The sequence below is a fragment of the Euphorbia lathyris genome, chromosome 6 (assembly GCF_963576675.1).
Source record: "Euphorbia lathyris chromosome 6, ddEupLath1.1, whole genome shotgun sequence".
Classification (NCBI taxonomy): domain Eukaryota; kingdom Viridiplantae; phylum Streptophyta; class Magnoliopsida; order Malpighiales; family Euphorbiaceae; genus Euphorbia; species Euphorbia lathyris.
In genome coordinates this window covers 4,351,211-4,358,668 of record NC_088915.1, presented here as the reverse complement: position 1 = coordinate 4,358,668, position 7,458 = coordinate 4,351,211, and positions in this window count along the sequence as shown.

Here is a 7,458-nt window from a genome sequence, read left to right as displayed (position 1 = left end):
TTTCTGCCTCCAACACCACCTGCCCACTTGTTTGGGAGGATTGACCCCCAAAACCAGTTACATCCATAAAGGTGTGTTCCACCCGCTCGTCATTGATTCCCAACTTGTTGAATGCTGTCCGGGTAATGACATTGCAAGAACTGCCTGTGTCGATAAGGACCCGCTTGACGTCCCATCCTTCAATGGCCATCGTGATCACCAGGGCATCCGCATGTGGCTCCGTGATTCTCGCAAATGAGTAATTGAAGGCATCCCCCCTATGTGTGTTGCTCTCTCGCCGTTCACGGCGAGTTCTTTTTGTTGGAGGCTCGTAGATTCCGCCTGCTATCACATTTATCACCCCTTTCTTCTGCTTCTTTTCTGGCCGTGTTTCTCCCTCATGCGGGAGCGTTGTTTTCTCATCAGCTGTTTCTTTTCTTACAAATTGACTCAGCTTGCCTCTCTCGATCAGTTTTTCTATTTCCTTCTTCAGTTCGTAGCAATCATCTGTGTCATGGCCATTCAACCTGTGGAACCTGCAATACTTACTGGGATAGCGCCCCAAACTGGTTCGGCCTTTCACCTCGGGGAACCGCACATCCTTCTTCAAGGGGCACTTTTCGATCCAAAGTAACACCTCTTGGCGAGTCGTGTTTAGTGGTGTGTGATATCCTCCACCTTGAAAGGGACGATCGCCTCTTCGAACAAAATTACTTTTGGACTGGGTCTGACGCCGACTGTCCGAAGTGGTTCTAGCGGCATCTCTTTCTCGCCGAGTTTGGGCCCTATGTTCCCTGTTGCCATCATCCACTTCCATGAATTCCTTTGCTATCTTCATGAGCTCGGCTACATTGCGTGGTTTGTTACGGATGATTTCTTCCCGCATGCTCCAATCTGTGGTTCCATCCGCCATGATGTTGCGAATACTCACGATATCTGGGTTCTGCAATCGCACCAGGATATCGTTAAAGGCGACAACAAATTCCCTTAGGGAATTATAGTTTCTCTGTTTGATCTCCTTCAGCTGCCTATCTGTCACATCTGCCGCTTTACAGCCCACGAACTTCGCACAGAAATCCCGACTATATTGTTGCCAATTGTGAATAGATTCTGCCGGTAAAGATCGAAACCAATCAGATGCCGCACCGCCCAAAGTTGTCGAGAATAACCTGCAAATTATGCTTTCGCTTGCCCCTGCAACATCCATTAACTCTCTGTAGTTCCTGACATGAGCCTCAGGGTCAGAATTTGGATCCCCATAGTATTTTGGTATGGCAGGTGCTTTGATTCTGTGATCTGGAATGAATTCCCGCAACGAAGGGGCAAAAGATGAATCGCTCTGGACCTCTTCTCTCGGCCAAGGTGAGTACCCCATTCGCTCCATCATGCTCCGTAATTGATCTTCTAAGTCAATATCGGGTACTCACCGGACCTCTTCCATCCGCTGCTGGTGAATTCTGGATGGCATCCACTCGCCCATCGGTGTTGAGACGGGTGCCTATTGGTGGACCAATCGCCGTCCCGTTATAGGATCAAAGTTCCATGTGTGCTCACGCCCAGACATAGTTGTGTTAGGCGTCATCAATTCCGAACGTCTGTGAGGAAAAGGGTCTAGTTGTTATAGCGGAAGAGTGCCTTGCATTCCTGGCAACGGTTGGGATGGCTGCCAGGTTGGAGGTGTCGTCGTAATGAGATCAGGGTGCGAGTAGTTGCTTGGGTGACTGTGTGGATTCGTGCGACTATTCTGGCCCACTTGATTTGGCACCTGAGATGGCTGCGGAAGGACAGGTATGACAGGAATAGTCGGTGATTGTGTTGAGATAACCACAGGTTCCTGAGGGGCAGGCGCCATGGCGGTATCACGTTCGGCGAGGGCGGTTAATAAATTAATCATTCGATCGCCAGCCGCCTGGCTCATATTCGAAGCCAAGACCTGTCCTGCCATCTGCACGAAATCGCTATTGGACATCTCCATTTCATTTTGCACCTGCACTTCCAATAAGGGACCCAATTGTCTCGAGGGGCCTGACGAGCTAGGCACCACAGGCTGAGTACCTGCAGGCTGTGAATTTGCAATCTGTGAACCTCGTGAGTTCATGCTAGTGGATCTGGTCGTAACACCGGTCGTTCGTGATGGTTCTGACATGTTCTTCGTGTACCTTTAACCAAGTGTTGGTAAAAAAGGTCCACGTTCACCGCACCAATGATAACTTGCTGGATCCGCTTTGATATTCTTTGCCAGAGTTACCTGCAAAACAGAACCGGAGACAGGATCTCCGGGAAAACTCTCCGACGATCAAGTCAGTTTTTGTAAGAAGGTTGGTAATTTGACAATAGTATTGCGGGGAAAAATGTGAGCGTACCTCCCCCCTTATTCTTAAGGCCTTTTATAGGTGTTTTTTGGGTAACCGCCGAGGGAGGTTACTCCTTAGTGGGCCACGTTCTGAGGGCGATTACCCCTTTTTAGGCCATGTCCCTTTCGTGGCTTTCATGGCAACGAACGTGGTTCTGAGTGGGAGTCTTGATGCTCCGTTTAGGAATTCGGGGCGGTTTACTCACTGCGCCCGCTTCCTTCATTCGGGTCCCGTCCAATCTTAGCCCATGGGGCTTTAATATGGACTGGGCTTGCGAAATGAATATAACCCGTTTTGGGCTTCGCGGGTTATCAAATATCAAAGCGGATCCAGCAAGTTATCACAGCCTGATCCCTAAGTTCTGATTCTGTCGGGTATGCCCCACTCTTCATGAAGTTTACGATATCGAAATACCAAGGCTTTTCATCTGCTCCCAATAGCATCACATCTTCATAGCACGGTTTGTGAGACCTCCTCAACACCAACGGCTTTGAGGCGAGGTTCCAAGGGTTATCCCATACTGACACCAAAGTGGCCAAAGCATCCACTGCCTGGTTCTGTGCTCGAGGAATGTGATAAAAACGACATTCGCTGAACTTCTGCGCTAATCCCTCCAATTGGTCTAGGTATGGATGCAACCTTTCTTCCCTTACTTCCCAGTTTCCCTGCGCTTGTTCGATAATCAGTTTTGAGTCACCCCAAATCTCAACATATGATGCTCCCAGTGCTGCTAACGACTCCAAACCATAGATGCACGCTTCATATTCGGCCATATTATTGGTGAGAGGGAAGGATAACTTTTTTGCCATTGGAATCCTTTCTCCTTCTGGTGAGATAAGTAGCACTCCTACTCCGACTCCATTCGAATTAACTGCTCCATCGAAGAACATTTTCCACGGTATAACTTCTATTGCGTTCAAGTGCTCATCGGGGAAATCATAGTTTATCTCTTCCTCTTCTGCGTTCAGAGGTTGGTTGGCCAGAAATTCTGCTACGGCTCTCCCCTTAATAACCTTCTTTGTTACATATTCGATATCAAATTCGGACAAGAGCAACAACCATCGGGCTAGCTTCCCTATTAGAGACGGAGTTCGGTACAGATACTTCACGGGATCCATCCGAGAAATAATGATTACTTTGTAAGATTGAAAATAGTGCCGTAGTTTCTTTGTTAGCCATACTACTGCCACGCACATCTTTTCGATCATGTTATACTTAATCTCGTATTCCAGGAACTTCTTACTCAGATAATACACCGTGTGCTCCACACTGGTGTCCCCTTCCTGGGCCAGCATTGCCCCAATAGATCGCTCTTCGATTGCTACATAGAGGAGAAGCGGTTTTCCAAGTTTAGGCGGTCTCAGAACCGGCGGATTAGACAAGTAGTTCCGGACATTCTCTAAGGCTTGCTGACACTTATCATTCCAAATCGTGGGTTGATCTTTCCGTAGTAGCTTAAAGATCGGCTCGCAGATTGTAGTGAGTCTTGCTATGAACCAACTGATATACTGAACATGTCCCAGAAACCCTCTCACCTCTTTCTCATTCTTTGGTGCCGGCATTTCTCGTATGGCCTTTACTTTGTCGGGATCTACTTCGATTCCCTTATTTCCGATTACATAGCCTAAGATTTTCCCCGATGAAACGTCGAAGAAGCACTTCTTCGGGTTCAACCTTAGTTTGAATTCTGCAATTCGAGCCAAAAACTTCTCGAGTGCAGCGAAATGCCCCTCTCTCGTCTCTGACTTGACCATCATGTCATCCACATAAACCTCTACCTCTTTGTGTATCATATCATGGAACAGTGCCGTAGCCATTCGCTGGTAAGTTGCCACGGCATTTTTCAAACCAAACGGCATCACCCTATAGCAGTATGTTCCCCACTCAGTTGTGAACGAGGTTTTTGCTTTGTGTTTCTCGGCCATCTGAACTTGCATGTAGCCCATGAAACCGTCCATATTCGTGTGTAAGACGCTCGATGCTGCACTGTCGATTAACACGTCGATATGAGGCAACGCGAATTCATCTTTGGGGCATGCCTTGTTAAGATCTCTATAATCGACGCACATTCTTACTTTGCTGTCCTTCTTCGCCATGGGCACTATATTTGCGACCCAAGGGGGATAGTCGATTACTTCGATGAACCCTGCTTCTAACTGCTTCTTCACTTCTTCTCTGATCTTATCTGCCCATTCCGGTCTCATGCGTTGGAGTTTCTGTTTCACGGGCTTAGCATCGGGGTATGTTGGAATACGGTGAGTTACGATTGATTGATCAATTCCTGGCATGTCTTCGTATGTCCAAGCAAACACTATTTCGTATTTTTTAATTATTCTCTCAAATTCTTTCATCTCTTCAATAGTTAATTCTTAAGCAATTTGTATAAGTTTAGGATTTTCATCCGTGCCAAGATTGAAAGTTGACATTTCTATTGTATTGATTTCAAATGTAGGCGTGTTATATGAATGAGAATGCATGGAATGATCACGGTCAACATCAAGCAAGTAAGCAAAATCAGAATTCATTTCATTGATAGTGTTGGTGAGTACATCATCAGATTCAAATAAAGCAGTAATACAATTTTCATCATCGGGGTTCTCGGGTTTCTCATAAGCCTTGGAGGTACTGGGCTCGTCCACCGCTCCCACAGTTGCTTCAATAGTGATGACCTGCTCCTCGGTATTAAGATCTAACATCATGATCTCCTCGACGAAACAGCTTGCCTTTCCTTTGCCCCAGTCGGTAACATCATTGAAGATCTCGAAACCTGGCAGAATCTTTCCCTCGGTGCTAGTCCATGACTCAAGAGCCCCCGAATAAACCTTCCTGTGACCCTCATTCACAAAATACTTCTTTAGGCCCACTTTTCCTTCACCGCCTGTGTTGGACGGACCTCCCTGCTCATACCCCAAGCCCCTCCGGGTTTTCTGACTCTTGAAATCCAGAAATTCTGGCAACCCCTGATGGTGTGCTCCCAAGCCCATGCCGGGGATGAAACCCCCTTTCATCATCTTCACCACATCGGTGGTCATGCTAGACTCGTAGATCCCAGAAACTTGGAATCCGAAGAAAAGCTGAGGCTCAATTCCCAATGCCGCCACTGAACTCAATTTCTCAGCTCTGATCGTTACTATCTCCTCCCCGAAGGGAAATTTGATCATTTGGTGGAGCGTGGAGGGCACACCTCCCAACTTGTGGAATCATGGACGTCCCAACAACACGGCAAACGTCACCGGTATATCCAGCACCGTGAATTCAGTTTCTTCCTCATGCGGCCCCACTTTCAGCTTAGCCTTAAAAACTCCTTCAATGTGCCTACGGCTATCATCATATGCCCTGATCACGGTTTCCGAGGCAGTCAAATCTCCTCTTTCTACTCCCAACTTGGACAAAAGTTTCAGTGGGCAAACATTAATGGCCGATCTATCATCGACCATCACACAACTAGTCTTTTTCCCGTTAATTTCAGCTCGGATGTACAAAGGCTTGTTGTGAGCCTTCCCCTCTTCTGGGAGATCTTCGTCAGTGAATGTGATTTCGGTCTTCTTCCGGGCCATAATTGCCCCTACTAACGCTGCTGGCTCAGTATCGGTAGAAATAACCAAATTCTGCAGCTCTTTCATCAGATTTTCACGGTGGTACTTGGAATGGCATAGGACTTCCCATACCGTAGACTTAGCTTGTGTTTTCTTCAACTGCTCGAGGACTTGGTCATCTGGCTTGGGAGCCGATCCTTCCCCTATCTCAGTCTCAACCACAGGTGCCTTTCCCTCGGCCACTCGACCTGATCTTGTCATGACGGCGATTTTCGGCTCATCATCAGATTCATCCCAAATATTGATAGGAATTCTCCGATCAGTATCCTCCTCATCCGAGGAACTTTCCCAAATGTCCACAACCATTAGGTCCATCACGTGAGGGACGTTTGAATTTAAATACAAGGGATCTGCCGATCCATACAAAGCCCAGCCTATCAGTTCTTCATAGTCCTTGAGGAACACTTCGTTCATTCTTCTAGCCACGAGTGGAATAACACCCTTTCGGATGCACATGAGTTGCTCCTGATCGCTCAAGGTTACCCGACATGAGGCATACTTGAACCTCCATCTTCTAGCATAATCCACGAATGCTTCCTCGGGAAATTGCTTGATCCTTTCTAAATCTTCCAACGACCCTGTCCACGGAATGTACATCTCATACCTCTGCACAAAGGCCTCCATGAGGGATCCCCAGTCCCCTTTTGTCTTTGCCGAGAGCATTCGGTGCCACATCAAAGCTTCTCCTGTGAGTGTCTTTGGAAAATGCTGGACCAACTCACTTCGGTAGAGTCCCGCATCAAACATGTAGGCACGGAAATGGTTTATGTGATCAATGGGGTTCTCATCTCCTTTGTACTTAGACATGGTTACTACTGCCTCAGGTGTCTCCTCTTCGGGTAACGCAGGCATTTCCTCTGGACATTCCCATGCGGTGTATTTCTTGATGAATCTCTTAGTCATTTTTGCCCAATCTGCTTTAACGTGCATTGGAAGAGACATGTACCACACCAGTGACTCTCCTGCCAATGAGTTGCAAAACAAGCTCGTAATCTCCTCCTCTTTGAAACCTAGAGGACCCATAGCCGACAGATAAAAATTTAGGTGCTCCATGGGGTCCTTCCCTTCATTATACTTGCTGACAGTCGGAAACGGACGTTTGATAGGCCCAATTTGCATCGCGCTATGTTCCCCTGCCTGTGTTTTGGCTTTTCGATACTTCATCAAAAACAAGCTTGACATCAGTGACCAATCATGCTTAGTCGAGTTAGGTAGCTGTTAGACAAGGTGCCGAACGGCCTCGCCCGGGCGGACCGGGGGGTGGACACCTCGTGGCGACGTAAGCGGTCATTGGCGCCGAAAGCAACCAATCGTGGAATCAAGCTGCTCGGCAGGACCGGAGCTCGGAGTATGGAAGAGTCGCCACCCACGAATGGGAAAATGAACATCGATCCCTTACGGGAGACCGGTGAGGGTTCGGCAAACTTAGGTACGAGCCGAGAAGGCTAGCTCCTTTCCGGAGAAAGGCTACTAGGCACCCCGACATCGCCCGGTTATGAACCACCGGCCTCCTACTTAGCGTGGTAGGC